We start from the raw sequence: 22,894 nt of genomic DNA on the forward strand, positions 1-22,894 counted from the left end.
AGGAGAATGAGAACACACCTGACTATTTAGTACAGCTGAGTGAAATTCAAAATCTCTGTCCCACAGACAATTCTGACCTTTCAACATTTGTTTTCATGCCAAATAGAGACAAAAAGTTGACATTTTTCATGGAATGGAGATTCTGAAAAAATTCAATTTGGAAATGTAGAAATGTTTTATTCTGCTCTTGCATCATTCTGTAAATTCAAATGTTTCATTTCAGTTTATTAACTGTTTTTAGTCAGTTTGGTAGTCAGCTGCATTTTCCCATAATGGTGCATTACCTCATAGGAGTTGTAGTTCTGGAGACAGATGTTCCCATTTTCCCCTAACAGCCAGGGTCCCTGGCTAGACTACATCTCCCATAATGCACTCAAAGTCATGCAATCCCCATAATGCATCACACAGCTCTGAGGGGAATCCACATTGCATTGTGGGAGATGCTGGGAATCCATAGGAAAGACTAGAGGAACAAACACAACTCCCATAAATTAGTGTCCTTGTAGACAGGTTTCAGAGTAACAGCCGTGTTAGTCTGTATTCGCAAAAAGAAAAGGAGGACTTGTGGCACCTTAGAGACTAACCAATTTATTAGAGCATGAGCTTTCGTGAGCTACAGCTCACTTCCTCTGAGGAAGTGAGCGGTAGCTCACGAAAGCTCATGCTCTAATAAATTGGTTAGTCTCTAAGGTGCCACAAGTCCTCCTTTTCTTTTTGTCCTTGTAGAGTACTACAGTTTAATACTTTGTTGAACTGCTTTGAAATGAAACAGTTTTGGATTAGTTCAAAATATGAAATTATCATGATTCAGGCCAAACTGGCCCAAAATGAAATATTTCATTTCTATTTGCCTCAACAGAAAATCAATTTGTTTTGGCGAAAAAAATCAAAATTTTCTTATGGAAAATTACGTAACAGGAGACTTTTTCACCTCAGAAGTGCTAAGCTGAAATTAAGGTTGGTTGGGAATGTTCTTTCAAAATCATTTTCTGATTAAAAATATCCTTTCTGCAGTGCCCGGAGACTCCCTACCTATTCCATAGCTCTAGTTCAATGAGGCAGACAGCCGGCATTTTGTGTAAGTTCAACCGATGAAACATATTGATTTCAGGAGTGTCAAAGTGTTTTCTTTTCATCAAAAACAGCTGAAACTCAATATTCAAAATCAAAGTTTTTCAGAACACTTTGTTCCATGAATAGTTCCAATATTTCAACTTTTCATTTCAATTTGAAATCAATGAAAACAAAATGTTGACATTTCCTGCAGGATGGAAATTTTGATTTTTTTCACTCAGCTCTGATATATGTTAGATGCCTTTAAAATGTAAACCTTTTTTAAAACTGTTACCATAGAGTTATCAAACATAATCATGTCATTTTAAGTATAAGGGAAACTGGTAATTCTCAGATACTGCTGAACAGTAACATTTTGAAAATGACAACATCTGAAATAGCAAACACTCACATATAATTACTCAATTAGCAGGAACGCAACAGAGAAAATGTTTAAGTGATTACTAGTTAAACTCAACCATATAGCATTTTTTTTAAAAAGTGATAAATGTATTATTTCATTTGCCGACTCAAGTGCAAAGCCCAATTTAGTTACAGCTGAAGAGAACTGGGATGAAACATTTTTAAAAGTTACAGACCAATGCTGAGTATTACCTATTATAGCGCATCTAATCCAGCCCCTTCTGTGTGCAGGTTTGGTTGTGACAGTGTGTTTAGGGGGCTTATTCAGTTTAATTTTGGAGAAAATGAATTTGAATTTAATTTGAAATGAGCTTCAGTTAAAATTGCTGGTTGAATAAATAATAATCCTTCCCTCCCCAATTTGGGGATCATTCACAAACTCATTTTAATTACTAAAAAAAATTAGTCTTTTATAAATATTAAATTGTTTGCACAAAACATTTAATCTATGTGTCTGTCGGTCACAAACTCTTCATTTCCACTGTTTGTTATTCATTACTTACGAAGTGTGACTGGCCCTTTAAGTCACATGGTACTGTTTCCGCCCTAACTGGATGAAAATTTTTTTTTAAAAAAAGGTAAACAACAAATGACAAGTGTGTGACATTACGCTCCATATTCTTTATGGAAATATGCTTATGTTATGGATATGACATAATTGAGATTTATGCCAGATGGCTCAGGTAAGGTATCATTAGAAAGGTTATGATTTACTGAATGTGTTTATCCAATTTGTATGCATGTATAATTTTTGTATCTGAGGCTGGGAATATTGACCATGTCTCTATTTCAAATGTGCTATGTTGGATGAGGCCAAACAATGTTAGTGGCTTATTGAAGAAATGCACACAAGCATAAGGGTTACCCCAGAACTGTGTGCAATAGAAAACTCTCCGAGATAGCTCCAGGGAACTGTTTGACCTACGTCACAGCAAAAAAGCTTTCCAGCAAGTGTATGGGGAAGATATAAAAGAGGGACAATGACAACATTAGAGGTCCTCACTCTCCCTACAACAATACACCTGAAAACACCTGAGGAACAAAGACTGAACTGGGGGAGGTGATGGTCCCAGGCTAAAATCTTTAGCCTGTGTATGAAAACCTGGGAAAGCCAAAGCAACCTGTGCTTTAAGAGTCTGCCAGCCAGTTTATCACTCAGGGTGAGAATTTGCTAATTTGTATCCTACCTTTCTAGCTGTCAAACTTAGTTTGCGGCTTTTGTTTATTTACTAATGTAATCTGGGGTAATCTTGTTCTGTTTGCTATCCCTTTAACCACTTAAAATCTACCTTTTGTAGTTAAATTTATTTTATTAAATCCAGTTTATGTAATTTCTAACTCGGGGGTGGGGAGCAAGAAGTCGTGCACATCTCCCTTCACATTGAGGAAGAGGGCGGATTTTTATGAGCTTGCGCTGTACAGATTCTTCTATACAGTGCAAGACAGTATTATTTTGGGTTTATCTCCCAAAAGGGGTGTGCATGTGAGTGCTGGAGGAGTCCTCTCACACAGAGCTGACTTCAGTATGTGTCTGCAACCAAGAGTGGCCCTACATGTGTGTGTGTGCTGCAAGAGGCCGGAGAACCTAATTCAGCAAAGCAGGGAGAGGGAACCCAGGCTGGTTGAGCAAGAGAGGCTCAGTTAAACAGCAAGTGGCATCCCAGAAGGGGGGGGTCCAACCCGTCACAAAGTGATCAAAGAATAGTCTGATTTTTACACAAATATACTACTTCATATGCAAATATGTATTCATCAATCATGAGATTCAACCACAAGCACAAGAACTTTGCAGTACTTAAATCCTCCCAATAGAACTTCAGTGGTCCATACGCCTGGTATTAGCTCTCTGTATAGTGGTGAATTTCATTATCTATGGATACCTGCATTGGCATGTGAAGGAGCATATTCTGACATCTCTACTAACTCTGTGATGGTGGTTGCACTGCCTCTCACTTTCCTCTCTAACAACCTCACTCCTTGTTTCCTCACACTCCTTGTTTGCTCTTTTACCTCCCACCCCAAAAAGCTTTCAAAATGGCCACAGGAACCCTTCCAGAGTGACAAACTCCTGTGAATATTTTTTTGCTCAAATATATAGAGATCTTCTATATTCTTCTGAATAAACTTAGCTCAAAATGTTCAAAAATGTCAAATGAAGAAATCTGGCAGTTTTATTTACAAATATTTGCACATCATATTTTGCTGCGTTCTCCAAGCTCTAACCATCGTGTTTTTCTGTGGAACCTCAACCACTAATCTTGTCTTTCACTCTCAGACCCAAATGCTGTCCTCAGCCTATATACTAATGGAAATCCTGGTACTTTCCATGTCCCATATTGGGGACTGTGGCATCAGAAAAAAAGTTTCAGAGTAGCAGCATCCTAAATTTTCCCTAGACAAACTTGGAGAAACTGTGGATGTGTCATTACACAAAGTAAAACTATTTCCCCATGTGTATTCCCCACCACCACCACCCCTGTTCCTCAGACGTTCTTGTCAACTGCTGGAAATGGCCCACCTTGATTATCATGACAAAAAGCTCCCCCCCCCCCACCTCCTGCTGGTAATAGCTCACCTTAAGTGATCACTTTCTTTACAGGGTGTATGGTAACACCCATTGTTTCATGTTCTCTGTGTATATAAATCTCCCCACTGTATTTTCCACTGGATGCATCTGATGAAGTGAGCTATAGCTCACAAAAGCTTGTGCTCAAATAAATTGGTTAGTCTCTCAGGTGCCACAAAAGTACTCCTTTTCTTTTTGCGAATACAGACTAACACGGCTGCTACTCTGAAACTTGGAGAAACTAAGGATTGTCCCCATAGCGGAATGATAAACTGTATTATACTGTTCAGCCACTAGATGGCACTGTGCGCAAAATACCTTATTTGAAAGAACCTTAGCCATAACTGGCAAAGCATTAAAGGATCTTGTCATGAACATATCTGGTGCGTATATAAGCAAGCTCTGTAGTCAGTTCATATCTGGTACAGAAGAAGATGATGTGGTGTCAGAAGTAAACTAAGAACAGAAAAAGAAGGAAAATAGCAATAAAGGTTGCAGGATCTCATCAACATGCCACTCTTCAAAGTCCTAGAGAACTTCAGCTTTTTGACAAACATTCACAATGGACAGATTGGAAGCAGTTTTGCAAGATTGTGAATTGCTAACAAACTCCACAGAGCAACTGGAAATTTACAGATTTTTCTTTAATTTAGACTATGGGGAAGCAAATAGAGCATATCTTTAAATCCTTTGATATTAATGAAGACTGTCACAATGGTTACTATGAAAGGGTTCTGGCTCTGTATGGTACATTCTTTATACCACAGAGAAACGTGGTTTATTAAAAAGCATGTCAAGAACCAGGGGAAAATGTTGAATGTTTAAGAGCCCCTCATACTTTGTCTAAAAAGTGTGATTTTGGGAATGCAAACCATGAAAACACCAGACAGGCTGGTTATTGGTTTAACAGATACAAACATTTCACAGTAGCTACAGTTGAAGAGAGGTTTAACCCTATACAGAGAGCCAACCAGTTCTACAGAACAAGAGGAAGGAGCATCTCGACAAAAGAACAAAATCTTCCACAAACCTAAAGCAAGCTTGGAAACTGGAAAACAGACACCGAATTATTAAGTCATTATCATTAAAACTAAGGCTGTTGATTAATCACAGTTAACTCATGTGATTAACTCAAAAAAATTAACTCTGATTAAAAAAATGTAATCGCAATTAATCACGCTGTTAAACAATAGAATACTAATTGAAATGTATTAAATATTTTGGGATGTTTTTCTACATTTTCAAGCATATCTATTTCAATTACAACACAGAACAGAGTGTACAGTGCTCACTTTAAATTTTTATTTTTGATTACAAATATTTGCACTGTAAAAATGATAAACAAAAGAAATAGTATTTTCCAGTTCACCTCATACAAGTACTGAAGCGAAATCTCTTTATCGTGAAAGTGTAACTGACAAATGTAGATTTATTTTGTGATATAACTTTAGAGCCTACATGTCTACTCAGTCCTACTTCTTGTTCAGCCAATTGCTAAGACAAACAAGTTTGTTTACAGGAGATAATGCTGCCCTCTTCTTATTTACAATGTCAACAGAAAGTGAGAACAGGCATTCACATGGTACTTTTGTAGTCAGCGTTGCAAGGTATTTACATGCCAGATATGCTCAACATTCATATGCCCCTTCATGCTTCAGCCACCATTCCAGAGGACATGCATCCATGATGATGATGCTCATTAAAAAAAAATGCATTAATTAAATTTGTGACTGAACTCCTTGGGGGAGAATTTCATGTCTCCTGTTCTGTTTTACTCACATTCTGCCATGTATTTCATGTTATAACCATCTTGGATGATGACCCAGCACAAGTTCGTTTTAAGAACACTTTCACAGCAGATTTTAAGGAGAGATACAGCACTTGACCCAAGGTTTAAGAATCTGAAGTGCCTTCCAAAATCTGAGAGAGACGAGATGTGGAGAATGCTTTAAGATGTCTTAAAAGAGCAACACTCTGAGGTAGAAACTACAGAACCTGAACTTCCAAAAAAGAAAATCAACTTTCTGCTGGTGGCATCTGACTCAGATGATGAAAATGAACATGCGTCAGTCTGCTCTCCTTTGGATCATTATCGAGCGGAACCCATCATCAGCATGGACACATGTATTCTGGAATTGTGGTTGCAGCATGAAAGGACGTATGAATCTTTAGCGCATCTGGCATGTAAATATCTTGCGATGCTGGCTACAACAGTGCCATGCAAATGCCTGTTCTCACTTACAGGTGACATTGTAAACAAGACCTGGGCAGCATTATCGCTTGCAAATTTTAACTTAACTTGTTTGTCGGAGTGATTGGCTGAAGAAAGACTGAGTGGACTTGTAAGTTCTACAGTTCTAAAGTTTTACATTGTTTTAGTTTTGAATGCAGTTATTTTTTGTATATAATTGTACATTTGTAAGTTCAACTTTCATTATAAAGTGATTGCACTACAGTACCTGTATTAGGTGAATTGAAATGTATGATTTCTTTTGTTTTTTACAGTGCAAATGTTTGTAATAAAAATAAACATAAAGTGAGCACTGTCCGCTTTGTATTCTGTGTTGTAATTTAAATCAATATATTCAAAAATGTAGAAAACCTCAAAAATTATTTAAATAAATGGTATTTTATTATTGTTTAACAATGTGATTAATTGCACAATTATTTTTTTTATGGCTTGACAGCCCTAATTCAAACACTTGAGGCAAGGAGAAAGAACTCTCTAGCTAAGAAGGACAAATTCCAGCCTCCTTACATAAGGTGTGGATGCATGTCCAGGCAGAGGCACATTGTGTATTACATGTATGGAATATGGACATTTTGCAGCTGTTTGCCACACCAAAGCAGTCAAGGAGTCAACTCATATTATAGACAATCAAGAGCCATTGTTTCTGAGATCTGACACTTGTGATGACAGAGCCTGCTTGGAGAATGAAACTGAATGTACATGCCAATACTGTTGACTCTAAAATTGACTCAGAAGCTGATGTCATCTCAAAAGGGACTTATCACCTTCAACCCCTCCCAGAGCTGAAGTCACCTGAAACAGCAGTAACTAGTACAGGAGGTATTCTGAATTGCATGGGCCAGCTCATCACAGAAACAATCTTACAAAGAAAAAAGCTATTCAGAGTGCATGTGATCAAAGGATCAAAGACCAACATCATTCTCAGCTGCAGTGTGGCAGCCAGGATGGGCCTAGTGAGAAAGGTGGAAAAACCTGATGGAGGCTTTGATGATATCGGACTTTTGAGAAGAGATCTAGTACAAATAAACTTGGAACAATGCTGAACAATATAGTGTACAAACACTTCTGCCAGACAGACTTGGGAAGAAACTATCTGCAGATCTATGTGAATTCAGAAGACATCATTACCTGGTGGCCATGGACTATTTTTCCAGATATACAGAAATAATGTACTTGAACGACATAGCATGTTGCAATGTTATTGAGAAACCTAAGTGCACTTTGGTGACTTTACTATTCCAGAATGATTACAATTCACTACAGCCACATTACCCATCAGCGATTCAAGAAGTTGAGAGAGCTGTACAGACAACCAAGAAAATCCTAGAGCAGGAAGATCCATTCCTTGCTCTTCTGAGTTACAGATCAACGCCAATAGTGGCTACTAGATATAGTCCAACACAACTCCTGTTGGGACAACAACTCAGAATTATTGTTCCAACTTTGGAAAAGAACCTACTTCCCAAGTTGCCAGAGAAGAAGAGAGTAGCCAAAACATATAGGAAGGCTCAAAGAGCTTATGAACACTTTTACAACAGATATCACTAAGCAAATTGCCAGGTCTAGAACCCGGTCACCATATATTCATGTCAAATTGGATGGCACTAAAGGATGGACAACTCCAACTGTCATAAAAGGATAAGAATTCAGCACCCAGATCGTATGTGATTGAGACCAACAGTTGAGAGTTCAGCAGAAACCATTGACATCTACAGTTATTTCTTCCGAAAGAACAATCAATAGAGCAAACTATAGATGGCAGATGCAGAACAAGACGACAACTCCAGAATTCCAGGCTGATCACAGCCAGTCATTGCAACTAATGGACAGCCAGCTGACCAACTTGTAATGTGTTTGGGTCATGTAATTAGAAAACCAGAACAATTCAGATACACTTAACAGACTGATCTGTACTGAACTTCAAAGACAACATGAGAGCATAAATATCGTAAATGGTAGGAACATAGAACTTAAAGGGAGAGATGTAATGAAATGCTAAACTTTAAAATACTATCCATCTACATAGCTGTTTGTAAAATACCTTATTTAAATGCAGCTCAGCCAAAACTCGCAAAGCATTAAAGGATCTTATATGGGTTTATATAAGCATGCTCTGTAGCCAGTCCATATCTGGTACAGGAACATGATAGTCCCTATAATCTAGAAATGAGGTCAAGCTAATTTGTCTTGATGATGGACGTTATATACTGCTTCTTTCTCCACTGGCTATAGATACTGGAAAATCCTCAGACACAAACTAGCTGAAAAATAAAAAGTGGAATTTGCAATCAAACCCATGACAAGATCATACTGAAAATATTTTTTCAATAAGCACCTGAAACAATTAGTTACCAGGCAGAAGTTCAGTGATTTGAAGAGAGTTTTAGTCTATCACTTTCCCTGTGCCCCAGATCCTAACCTCTTTCTCTGTATCCATTCTTTTTTGTTATTATTGCAGCTTTCTTCTTTTGTGAATTTACATGATAGATACTCAGTGAGGATATATGAAAGCTTATGTTTGCCTCTTGGGCAAAATACTGTGCAGTCAAGTGCTGATGTTTTTCCAGCTACAGAATTAATTTTGGACACAGACTTACAACTCTGGTATCTTTCTGATTTAAGACAGTCAACAGAATAAGGTGCCCAAACAAACAGTGAAAGCAAAATCTTTCAACATCCTTAATTTTTGCTTCTTCTCGCGGTGGGAGAGCGTCTCCTGCCGACACAGCACAGTAGAGACGCTGCTTTAAGTTGATGGAACTTCCATCTCTGAGGGTTGTGTGCGACTTTCATCTTTACATGGACTTAAGCGGTAGTGTAGACAGGCCCTTAGAAGCAGTTCACCTATCTCTCTGAGCTAGCACATTAATGAGTGGGTGTAATCAGTAGCTGTTCCCTAAACACTTTTTCTGTCTTTAGTGCACACTGCTAAGGAGAATTACATCATAACTTCATTTCCTCTGTTTTTCTGACATTTCAGAGTTAGGGTTTTATCCTGGTTAGTTATGCCATGAACTTCAATGGGAACAGGATCTGGTGGCTCACAGGTGCTATTTTCAAGGGCGATACTTCACAGAGCACCATATCTATCAGAGCACACTTTGTTGATTAGCAGGTGATGACTTTGCCCATCTATAATAATTATATTTTTATTTATTTAAATATTTTTAATAAAGTTCTTCAGGACAGGGAATTTCTCTTAGTGTGTGTCTGCCAGTTCCTAGCAAAAAAGGGTCCGAATTAGGATTAGGTCATGATTAGGACCTCTAAGTCCTACTGCAGCATAATTAGAAGGGGAAAACAGTCAAGGGATTAAGAGTGGAGGATTGGGAGCATGGTCAGAACAAGGGTCAAAGAAGGTGATTACACCCACAAAACACAGCCATTGCAATATGGGGCTCATGGAGACCAATCACTGTGAACAGTCAAACCACACTGGAGAGACCTGTCTTCACAACAGCTCTACAGCTGCTGTCCCGAGACCACTACCTATTATGCTGTTCAGAATAATCTCATTGTTTCTTCCTGTTCCATCTGTCTATTTGTATTGGTTACTGTCTATTGTTCAGTACTTGCATTGTTAGCAATCTGGGGCAGGGACTGTCCTTTTTGTTCTGTGTTTGTACAGAGCCTAGGATAGCAGAGTCCTAGACCGTGACTGGCGTTCCCAAGTGCTACTACAATACTACTAATTCAGCATTGTTGCTAACGTTGTTTTTGAAACATACCCCAAACTGAGTGTTCATATAATCAATCAATCCATCCATCCATCCCCCACTGGTCAGTTGTGAATCACCATTTAATTCAGATCTAAAAAATTCTGAATCACTGACAAAAGGTTGCATGAAGGTCCAGGCATGCAACCAGTGGAACTACTCAGATGTGTCAGGGGAATTTTGGTCTGGGCTCAAAGCATGAAGTATTACTACTCACCATATTTTTAAACACCAGTCTAGACAGTCATCTAGCCTTTCATTGCAACAGTGTTTAACATTTTGGGCAACTGGTTAACATTTTAGTGCAAGCTCAGATGGCCTTGGTTGTTTCTGTTCTGTTACAGATTGCAAACAGCAGGGAAGAGGGAACACCTCACCCATAAATGAACACTTCATTTCTTGGCTGAAAATGTAAAGTGGTGTTCACATTCGAGAGAGGCTGTTAGTTCATATACCGCAAATGCATTCACAGCTGAGATACCATAACAAAATGGAGTGGCACTCAGGGGGCTAAGTTTGCACATGACTGAACAAGTCCAGCCCACCTGGATGCAGATTACGAGCTACATGAGTGACCCACTTATGCTGTCAGTCCTCGGTCTGTTCTTTTTAATCCCAGAGAGGTTCTCGTCACCATAAATTGATTTCAGCACTTTCATTATATTCCTGTTTTTTCAGGCGTTTCTCTTGTCCCCAGCAAATTTGTGCAACAGGCCATTCATGACTCAAGCTCTTAGGTGGCATTTATTAAAATGAACTAAGTTATGCAAATAAAAAATGATGGCTCAACATCAGAAACTGAATGATTTAGCTCACAAATAATAAAATGTTTGGCTGTTTATTCCAACCTGTTTTTCTTTCAACACAAACCAGGAAAGTAACAAGAGCATAATTTTCTTTTGTTTTGAAATGCTCTTTCAAATCTCAAAACCCTTTCAGAAAGGAGAGCCTTAAGATAAAGGTATTGATCACAGATCTTACGAGTCCCAGTCCAATCCTCAGCTCTGCCTCAGAATCCCTACAGGGCTGTGGGAAGGTCACTTCATCTCAGTTCCCCAGCTGCAAAACTGCTATTAATACTTCCTTTCTCCCACCCTTGGTCCTTGCAGATTTAGATGGTCATCTCTTGAGGACAGGGACCATCTTTCGCTAGGTGTATGTACAAGACATAGCACAATGGGACTGCTAGACACTACTATCTTACACATAAATAACTGATGTCGTTTGGTTTGAATTTCAGGTGCAAGTTCAGGTAGCAATTTTTATGTAAAACCATCACTAATTAAAATTATTTTTAGAAAAATATTCAAGATTATATGTCAAGTAGTTTATTCACCTTTGGTGTTTATGAGTGGCTTCTCCTAATCAAGATTATAAACTCTTTGGGACAGAGACTGTATTAAGATAGGTTTGTATTAGAGGATGCATTTGTATTACCACCACGGGGCCCAGACTCTGGCTGCAGCCTCTGGTCTGCAATATAAATAAGAATAATCAGATGGGATAATGTAAATGTTTTGAAAAGGTTAAATACAGGGCACGTGAAATATATTCTCAATCACCAGGTGGCACAATTACAAATAACTCTACAGGTTTTAGTTAATTGACTGTATAGGTAAATCTTGAAGTGTGTATCGGTAGTTGTGTAGCAGTTCTTCACAGCAGCTACTGTGTAGCACAAGCAAAGCTAGTTCCTTGCTATAATCTCAATTGAATCAAGGTACAGCAATGCTGCCTATAGGCTAAACTGATACGAGCTAATAAATAAACTGCATGGTGTCAGAAGTTCTAAAAGTGCAGAAGCCACCGAAGAAAGGAAAATTGACCAGAATTGTAGAGCAATGTCAATTTACAATAGCTGAGAACCTCTATCCATGTCCTCATATTTCGTGGGCTGCATATTTGCCTGTCTTCAAACATTCTGTGCAGTTAGACTATGTAATTTTAGTAAAAAGAAAAGGAGGACTTGTGGCACCTTAGAAACTAAAAAATGTATTTGAGCATGAGCTTTCGTGAGCTACAGGTCACTTCATCGAGTGCATTCAGTGGAAAATACAGTGGGGAGATTTATATACATAGAGAACATGAAACAATAGGTGTTACCATACACACTGTAACGAGAGTGATCACTTAAGGTGAGCTATTACCAGCAGGAGAGCAGCGGGGGGGGGGGGGGGGAGAGGGGGGAGAGGAACCTTTTGTTGTGATAATCAAGGTGGGCCATTTCCAGCAGTTGACAAGAACATCTGAGGAACAGTGGGGGGTGGGCAGGAGAATAAACATGGGGAAATAGTTTTGCTTTGTGTAATGACCCATCCACTCCCAGTCTCTATTCAAGCCTAAGTTAATTGTATCCAGTTTGCAAATTAATTCCAATTCAGCAGTCTCTCCTTGGAGTCTGTTTTTGAAGCTTTTTATTGAAGAATTACGACTTTTAGGTCTGTAATCAAGTGACCAAAGAGATGAAAGTGTTCTCCGACTGGTTTTTGAAGCCTCTGATAGTGTGGCTGATGTGATTAGGCCCTATGATGGTGTCCTCTGAATAGATATGTGGACACAGTTGGCAACGGGCTTTGTTGCAAGGATAGGTTCCTGGGTTAGTGGTTCTGTTGTGTGGTGATGTGGTTGCTGGTGAGTATTTGCTTCAGGTTGGGGGGCTGTCTGTAAGCAAGGACTGGCCTGTCTCCCAAGATCTGTGAGAGTGATGGGTCGTCCTTCAGGATAGGTTGTAGATCCTTGATGATGCGTTGGAGAGGTTATAGTTGGGGGGACGAAGGTGATGGCTAGTGGCGTTCTGTTATTTTCTTTGTTGTAGGTGACCTCTGGGTATCCTTCTGGCTCTGTCAATCTGTTTCTTCACTTCAGCAGGTGGGTATTGTAGTTGTAAGAATGCTTGGAAAAGCAGCATCACTTGCCCCATAACCTCAGCCGTGCAGAACACAATGCCATCCACAGCCTCAAAAAAAACTCTGACATCAAAATCAAAAAGGCTGACACAGGAGGTGCTGTCATCATCACAAATAGGTCGGAATATGAACAAGAGGCTGTTAGGCAGCCCTCCAACACCACCTTCTACAAGCCATTACCCTCTGATCCCACTGAGGGTTACCAAAAGAAACTACAGCATTTGCTCAAGAAACTCCCTGAAAAGGCACAAGAACAAATCCGCACAGACAGACCCCTGGAACCCTGATCTGGGGTATTCTATCTGTTACCCAAGATCCATAAACCTGGAAATCCTGGACGCCCCATCATCTCAGGCATTGGCACCCCGATAGCAGGATTGTCTGGCTATGTAGACTCCCTCCTCAGGCTACCGGCACTCCCAGCTCTCTTGGAGACACCACTGACTTCCTGAGGAAACTACAATCCATCAGTGATCTTCCTGAAAACATCATCCTAGCCACTATGGATGTAGAAGCCCTCTGCAACAACATTCCACACAAAGATGGACTACAAGACGTCAGGAACAGTATCCCCAATAATGTCACAGCAAATCTGGTGGCTGAACTTTGTGACTTTGTCCTCACCCATAACTATTTCACATTTGGGGACAATGTATACCTTCAAATCAGCGGCACTGCTATGGGTACCTACATGGCCCCACAGTATGCCAGCATTTTTATGGCTGTCTTCTAACAACGCTTCCTCAGCTCTCATCCCCTAATGCCCCTACTCTATTTGCGCTACATCGATGACATGTTCATCCCATGGAAAAGAAACCCTTGAGGAATTCCACCATGATTTCAACAATTTCCATCCCACCATCAACCTCAGCCTGGACCAGTCCACACAAGAGATCCATTTCCTGGACACTACGATGAGTGTCACATAAGCGATGGTCACATAAACACCACCCTATACTGAAAACCTACTGACCGCTATTCCTACATACATGCCTCCAGCTTTCATCCAGACCACACCACACGATCCATCGTCTACAGCCAAGCTCTACGATACAACTGCATTTGCTCCAACCCCTCAGACAAATACCTACAAGATCTCTATCAAGCATTCTTAAAACTACAATAACCACCTGCCGAAGTGAAGAAACAGATTGACAGAGCCAGAAGAGTACCCAGAAGTCACCTGCTTCAGGACAGGCCCAACAAAGAAAATAACAGAACGCCACTAGCCATCACCTTTAGCCCCCAACTAAAACCTTTCCAATGCATCATCAAGGATCTACAACCTATCCTGAAGGACGACCCATCACTCTCACAGATTTTGGGAGACAGGCCAGTCCTTGCTTACAGACAGCCCCCCAACTTGAAGCAAATACTCACCAGCAACCACATCACCCACAACAGAACCTATCCTTGCAACAAAGCCCGTTGCCAACTGTGTCCACATATCTATTCAGGGGACACCATCATAGGGCCTAATCACATCAGCCACACTATCAGAGGCTCATTCACCTGCACATCTACCAATGTGATATATGCCATCATGTGCCAGCAATGCCCCTCTGCCATGTACATTGGTCAAATTGGACAGTCTCTACGTAAAAGAATAAATGGACACAAATCGGACATCAAGATTTGTGACGCCCCCCCCCCCGCTCTCCTGCTGCTAATAGCTCACCTTAAGTGATCACTCTCATTACAGTGTGTATGGTAACGCCCATTGTTTCATGTTCTCTGTGTATATAAATCTCCCCACTGTATTTTTCCACTGAATGCATCTGATGAAATGAGCTGTAGCTCACGAAAGCTTATGCTCAAATAAATTGATTAGTCTCTACGTTGCCACAAGTCCTCCTTTTCTTTTTACGAATACAGACTAACACGGCTGCCACTCTGAAACCTGTAATTTTAGTGTACTCTGTCTCCATACCTTAGAGATGACAAAAATATAAATCAAACCCCCACAAAAGAATAGGTTACCTTACAACAACCTTTTGCTAGAGACATGAAGGTGATTATAATCTTTACAAAGATAGCAATAGATTTAGATAATAAGACTTAACATTATCAAAGATTGTAAAATATCTGGGGCAGGAGGTTAGCTAACCGCAGAAGCAGCTATAAATGTTAAAAAAGATGTTGTGTAAAAAGTGGATGTATTTGAGATTCAAATGGTCTAAGAGTTTGTTACAGTAGACATAATGTGGATCTTTAAGCTTGGGTTCAGAAAACCTAATTATCTCTCGCAAGAATACGCTGAATATGAACAAATGTATTGTTCTTGAACTATAAGGGTATGCATTAGAAAGTTAATCTTCTTACAAGGCAAGCCTCATCACGTTCCTACCTCTGTTGAGGTCTATCATAAGCAATTCATTTGTAATATGCACTTATAAAGCAAATCATTTATTTCATTAGAATGGAATTATACCTGTATGTTGGTATAAACAGACAATCCTTGTACACTGGGTAGAATTTTTTTTTCTCAGAATGTATCAATAAAGGCATATATATACATTTATGTGTTCAAGTATTTAACACAGAGACCCAACTTCTGCCCAAGATGTGCATGTACATCTCTTGCTGAACTGGGAGCTGGATGTGCATTGTGCTATTAAGTTCTCTCTCAGTGCATGAAGTGTTTGCAAAAGATCTCTTTATTCTGTGTTCACTTCCAGCTGGATGTTCATCACAAGAGCTTCACAGTGCTCACTCTGTGCCTAGGAAGCTCAGCCCTTAAAGGCACAGTTGCCAATATGACATGCATGTCTGATGGCCAAATTTGAAGCACTGTAAGTAAAATACACACAATATATGTGCAGTAACAGACAAGATGGATGAGGTAATATCTTATTAGATTAACTTCTCTTGGTGAAAGAGGAGCTTTTGAGCTTACACAGAGCTCTTCTTCAGATCTGGGAAACATACTCAGAGTGTCAATGCTAAATACAAGGTGGAACAAATTGCTTAGCATAAAGTAGTTAACACATTTCAAGGGATCATTCAAGGTGAAGTGGCACATTAACACCCCTCCAAGTCAAGAGAAAGCAGCTAGGGAGGCTGTTAGTGGGTTACAGAGTGTTATAATAAGCCATCAATCCAGTATCTCTGTTCAGTCCCTGATTTTTAGTGTCTAGCGAAGTTATGAATTTAAGTTCCCAGGCTCATCTTTTGAAAGTGTTGTGCAGATTTCCTTTGAAGATGAAGACCAAAAAAAGTGTTCACCAAACGTAATACAGTGTTTTGTCTTATTTTTCTATGAGTTCATTCAAGAGCACAGTCATGGACTGGTTTCACTCACATAGTTGTTGGGTTATTTAGAGCACTGGATGAGATACATCACATGTGTGTTATCTGTTGTTTTGGCAGGGTTTGGTGCAGCTTTGAGTTGGTGTGTCCTGATCTGTGGGGAGCTTATGCAAATCATAGGACCAGCCATGGGTAAGGATGGCTCCCAAATATGCCAACCTCTTCATGGGCCACCTTGAAGAAGAATTTATGGACAAATGCACAAGAAAACCAATGATATACCCAAAATACATGGATATTTTCATACGCTGCACAGACGAGTTAAAAACGTCCTCAGATTTCAACCAGAACTTTAACCACCAATACCCATCCATTAAACTCCCTGGAACACTCCCACACCAGCATCAGTTTCCTGGACACAACAATCAGCTTCATCAATGGAACCCTACAGGCAACTATATACAAGAAACACATGGATCACCACACTTAATTCTTAGATCCAGTGATACCTGAAACATACCAGTAAATCGGTTTCAGAGTAACAGCCGTGTTAGTCTGTATTCGCAAAAAGAAAAGGAGTACTTGTGGCACCTTAGAGACTAGTACTCCTTTTCTTTATACCAGTAAATCTTATCTAGAGCCAGGCACTCATCCCACAGAATATGTTCCAAAGAGAAAGTCCAAGATATACACCTTAACTCACTCAAACAAGGACACTTTACCAGAGAAGTCGATCACACCATGGAATGGGGCACACAAATACCCTAAAAAGAAAAGGAGTACTTGTGGCACCTTAGAGACTAACAAATTTATTTGAGCATAAGCTTTCGTGAGCTACAGCTCACTTTATCGGATGCATACTGTGGAAAATGAATGCATCCGATGAAGTGAGCTGTAGCTCACGAAAGCTTATGCTCAAATAAATTTGTTAGTCTTTAAGGTGCCATAAGTACTCCTTTTCTTTTTGCGAATACAGACTAACACGGCTGCTACTCTGAAACCTGACAAATACCCTAAGAGAACCTGCTTCAATAAATAAACGGAAATAAACATCCCTCTGACCACACACCCCTAGTTGTCACCTACCACCCCATGCTGGAACCCATATGGGGTTATCAATAAACAAACACAACCCCATCCTGAAAGAAATCTTTCCTGAAGTCCCTGTTCTGGCCTTCAAACAGCTCCTCAAGCTTATCATCAGAAGCAAGCTTCCCAAAGACCAGGACACACTAACCCTGCCAGACATATTTCCACTGGTACAATGATCACAACATGTGATGAAATTCATCCCGTCTGCTAAATGCCACAACAACTATATGAGTGAAACCAGACAAATCACTACCCTCTCGAACAAACTCACATGAGAAAATGATAGAAGACACCCTATCACTTGTGGGTGAACACTTTTCACAAATTTCAGAGTCGCAGCCGTGTTAGTCTGTATCCGTAAAAAGAAAAGAGGAGTACTTGTGGCACCTTAGAGACTAACAAATTTATTAGAGCATAAGCTTTCGTGAGCTATAGCTCACTGCATCCGATGAAGTGAGCTGTAGCTCACGAAAGCTTATGCTCTAATAAATTTGTTAGTCTCTAAGGTGCCACAAGTACTCCTTTTTTTCTTTTTACTTTTCACAAAGCCATCTCTCTATCTGAGCATTCAGTCCTCATCCTCAAAGGAAACCTGCACAACACTTTCAAAAGATGAGCCGGGAAGCTTAAATTCATAACTTTGCTAGACACTAAAAATCATGGACTGAATAGAGAGACAGACTGATGGGTTATTTTAACAGTTTGTAACCTACTAACAACCCCCCTCCCCAGCTGCTTGCCCCTCCTTTCCTTCCTATGACTGGAGGGGGGTTAATGAACCACTTCACCTTGAAACGTGTTAACTTCCTTATACTAAACAGTCTGTTCCACCTTGTATTTAGCAGTGACACTCCAAGTAAGGGTTTGGCTACACTTGCAGATGTAGACACTGGGAGTTAAACCAGCCTCCGGAGACCGCAGCAGGAAAACGCTGCCATGTGTTTACACTGTCAGCTGCAAGCACACTGGCGTGGCCACATTAGCAGCTCTTGCAACGCCAGAGAGAGCAGTGCATTGTGGTAGCTATCCCAGCATGCAAGTGGCTGCAGCTTGCTTTTCAAATGTGGGGGGGGGGGTGGAGTATGACAGAGTGTGTTGTATGTATGTGTGTTTTGGGGGGGCAGAGAGTGTGTCACCACGCTGTCTTGTAAGTTCAGATAGCAGCAGATCGCCCCCCACCACCACACGCACCTCTCTCTCTCACACACACACGCACATGCTTGTGTCTGCAGCAGCAGCATTCCACGGTAATGGTTTGCTTTGTGTCCCAGAGCAGAGAAGCAGCCAGCTGTCAGAAAGGGAGCTTTGGAAGGGGATATCCGCATGCCTGCAGCCGAGTTCAAAACAATGACCAGAGTGGCCACTTGACTTGAGGGGATGATGGGACGTTTCCGGAGCCTGTTCCACGTGTGCTGCGCTCTGACTTTGCTGTCCCTACCCGTAGGCAGGCTGGCCAGGGTTGTGTGCAGTTTGCACCTGGCATCTTCCTCGCTGCACATGTGCGGAGTGAATCAGAGCAACCAATCAGCAGCGCAGGTGGGAAATATTTTTTAAAAAGAGGAGGGGAGGGAGTGGAAGAAGCGCCCTGGCCCCGCCCCCACTGCTTACTCCCTTCAGCCCGCCCGCTAGCCAGAGGGCTTCTCTCCGCCCCCTGGGAGATCAACAAGGTAGGAGCTGGCATGGGGCTGTGGGAGGGAGGGAGCTGTAGAGCAGAATCTCTACAACTGGAGAAAGCAGAATCTCCTCTCAAAGCTGGGTGCATGGGGGGGGGCCTCTGGCAGGAGCTTCCATCACCCCCCATGCAAATTAACACACAGGCCAACAGGGCACGTGCCCAGAGGCGCCCCCTCTGCCCCTGGCCAATCTGGGACCCCCAGAAAAATGGGCACCCAAGTCGACAGCCCAAGCCACAGGGTGGAAGAAGTCCTGAGGTCGCCTGGGTGCCCCAGCAGAAGCCGCGCTGGGCGGGAGGGATTCTGGAGGTCCACGGGTGGGGGTGGTGGCTGCACCCCGTCAACACACTGGGGTCAGGGGTGCTGGCTGGGGACTGACTTCAGTGGAGCCCCCGCCTCTGCCTCCCCATCCCCCATCCCTCAATATTCCGCCCCCCATCAGGAGCCCCTGCCTTCCCTTCCCCCGTCCCTCAATATACCCCCTTAGGTAACTTGTGAGTGCCCCATAAATCCTAAGGATGGTCCTGACAATAACTTCTTCAATACCACACAGTGGGTGTGAGGTACAGTTTCCTGTAAATTTAGCTCTTTCCTGTCCCTTAGTCCTATCACTGCAAACCTCAAGTTCAAGCCACAGTACAGTTTACACATCTGTGCTACGATGGACAGACGCAGGAAGTCAGACACTAATACCATGATTCTGCAAAAATGTGCGTAACCTTACTTAGCCGAGCAGTCCCACTGAAATCAGTGAGCTTACACATCTTCTTAAAGTTAAGCACATATATGTTTGCAGGCGTGAAGCCTTACTCCAATACCTACAAGTAGAGCGAGGTGAATAATGAATTTTTTGGTTCACTGGCAAGACTGATCAACTGAAGAAAACAGTTGCAGATCAAACAAAAAAGGAAATATTCTGGTGAATCAAAAAATAAATATCGTTTTGGATTGAACTAAACAGTTTCATTGTCCCAAAACACTTCATTTATAATGGTCAAAATCTAAATGAGTTTTGTTTTTGAAAAAGAAGTTAAAGGAAATTTTAAAACAAATGAAATACTTTTCAGCCCCTTTTCCCCATAAAAGTCAAAGTATTGCATTTAGAAAATGTCAAAACAAGTTGGTTCAAATTTGGGAGAATTTTATATTTTTAAACCTAAGCAACTTGGCCACGTCATCACAAGTTCGTAACATGTTTCAGTGTTGCCAATTCTTCATTGCTCACTGAAAAATGTTTAATGTGAAAAACTGTACCCAGCTGTAGCTCCATGATACTACACGTTTCAACACACAAACACACACAAATCAGGAAAAACATCTCTTTTGAAAGCGAGACACAAAACCCACCAGGCTTTACAAAGCCCTGATGCAAGCTTTTCTAGAAGAATCAACTATCTTCCAAAAGAAAGAGAGAGAGATGTCACTAAACAGGAAAGCAGGAAAAATGGCAGTTGATTTGAAAGAAGGAACCAGCCTCATCTATATGCATAATAAAAGAACATGATTTCAAGCTACTGAAACAATGATACCTCACCCAAGTCACACTTGAGATATATGTTTGGAAAAGCCCTAGCTGTAAGTGACTCAACTTCAGCTTTAAAAGTCATCTGAACTGTTACTCAAGGTTTGCACATTTTCTTGACATAATTCAATAGAACCTTCAATTCTAGACAAGCAGATAACAGAGCATCAATTTTAGTTTCATGACGTGCTTTCAGTTGTTTATATTATGGAAGGAATGTTTTCAATTAAATCCCCCCCCATGAGTCACCACTTTCCAAAGTAAGCCCCCTCACCCATCTGCATATCCCTGCCCAACCCCCGTGCTCAGCGGCATACACTCTAGAATGACTCAGTGCAAAGGGATGTAATAGTTTGACACATCAGAGTCCGCGGCTCCCTTTCCAGATCTGCCTGTGTCTGACCTGACAATACTTTTCTTTGCTCATGCTGCTTTGCTGCCTTTTTGAATTATAGCTGAATGAAGAGAGAATGTTTCAGTTTAGACTACCATCTTTGAAGTGAGAACCTCTGGAGACGTAGGGAAGCAAACCGAGTGTAACCAATTTACCTCCCACTCCATGTCAGAAGGTCCAATGTCTATGATCCTAATTTTATCTCCCCTTCAATCTATAGTACCTCCACTGACCTAGTGACCCCGAGTACGATGTGCACATTCTGGGTCACATTCTGTCCTTGCTTATACAGGCAGCCCTTGGGCTTACAACACAATTGGTTCCTGAAAATTGAGTCGGAAGTCGAAAGGTCATAATGCAGAACCATAATCCACTCCATTGCAGGGCCAAGCATCATAAAGTGTAAACCAATTGCCATAAGTCGAATCAGGGTGTCAATTCAGAAATGTCATAAGTGTCGTAAGTCGTAAAATTGAGTACTGCCTGTGGTTCATGGGGCTATCTTCTAAATTGTCCAAAGCAAATAAAAAGGTTTATAAAATTGTTTATAAAAATAAGCAAGTGTTGGAGAAAGAAAGAATTATTCCAACTGGATGTGTTTAAGCTAAAACTGTCCATATATATGGATAAATGTTTGGAGTTGGTTTTTCACTGTCCTGGCCCCAAAGAGATATCATGCCCAGACAGATATGGTGAATCAGATGATATCACCCCTTACACCAGGTTTGGCTAAATCACAACCACCTCATAAAATGTGAACCTCCTTTCCCCATGTGCTATTTCTGAGGTCCTTTGTTCTCCGCTTTTACTGATTTTTATCAAACATTTCCCAAGTTTTACAAAGCCATTTTTTTTAAAAGAACAAAACAAAAAAAACCCACAAAAACAAAACGATTTTCACAACAACTTTGGAAGTACTGGAACTTCCAGAGCAGGGAGCTGGGTCAGAAGTACCGACCCAAATACTCAAGCACAGGTGTATGTAACTGTTAATCCCATACCCCCCCCCCATGCACAATACCAACATGGCAGATAACTATCCGCACTATTAGAGAGACGACACTGCATATCCATGCTATTAACATTCAAAGTAAATACAAGTTAAAGAACTACTTTTCAGGCTAAAACAGGTCTAAAAAACAGCACTGTATCCAGCTACATTTCAAAACAATTATTTTTAAAGTAAAAACAAACAAACAAACAGAAAATAATTATATTTACCCCAAAAAACCCTGAATTTTTGCACCAATTTTCACCCATTTTTATTTTTTGTGTTATCCTGGGAAATTTTAAACAAAATAAAAACTGAAAATGAAGGGCCTTAGCTATTTTTCTTCCTCCACCTCTAATCTATCCTTCTTTTTTATGTCTTCCGTCTAGCAATCATCTGGCTCAACTAGCCAAGGTTACTTTGACTTTTACATTGGTATAAGTGACTGCACAAGGAGCAGGACAACAGGGAGGGGAAAAAATCAAGCCCAGTGTCCTAACATTGGTCTTAAAAGTTTGTCATATTTTGGATTCATAGACAAGTTCCTAACCTGTGCTCGTGATTTTCCCGGGAGCTAGGCTGGAAGCGAAAAAGAAGCTTCATTTTCTGTCTGCACTCTTGCTTGCTCTTCCATTGCGCGTACCTATCTTGTCTTGTCTTGAAAAGAGTAAGCTGATTTTAACAGCAGCTCAGGACCATCTAAAGCTACCTCTCACTCTCCCCTCTCTCAAAAACATTTAGTAACATTTAAGATTTCCAATCGAAGTTTCCCTCCCCTCCACAGAAGACTTTATTCGAAGAAAAAATAAGAGAAAGTGTTCAAATCAAAAGCTGAGTTAGCCTTCTAAGTTTCAAATAATGTAAATGGATCTTCTTTTCCTGTAGGTTTTATTAATTGGGTTTTTTTTTTTTAAATGGTATTGGTTACAGTGGCAGTAAGCTAGCAAAAGATCTCATTCAAAACCTTGAACGACACTTAAATGTTTAAAGTTGGAGCAGTTAAACAAGGTTTTTAGAACACAGTTTGGGCCTAAGACTCCCCCTCTCAGGCGCACAAC

Source organism: Lepidochelys olivacea (genome assembly GCF_965140295.1).
Source record: "Lepidochelys olivacea isolate rLepOli2 genome assembly, chromosome: 5".
In the NCBI taxonomy this organism is placed as follows: domain Eukaryota; kingdom Metazoa; phylum Chordata; order Testudines; family Cheloniidae; genus Lepidochelys; species Lepidochelys olivacea.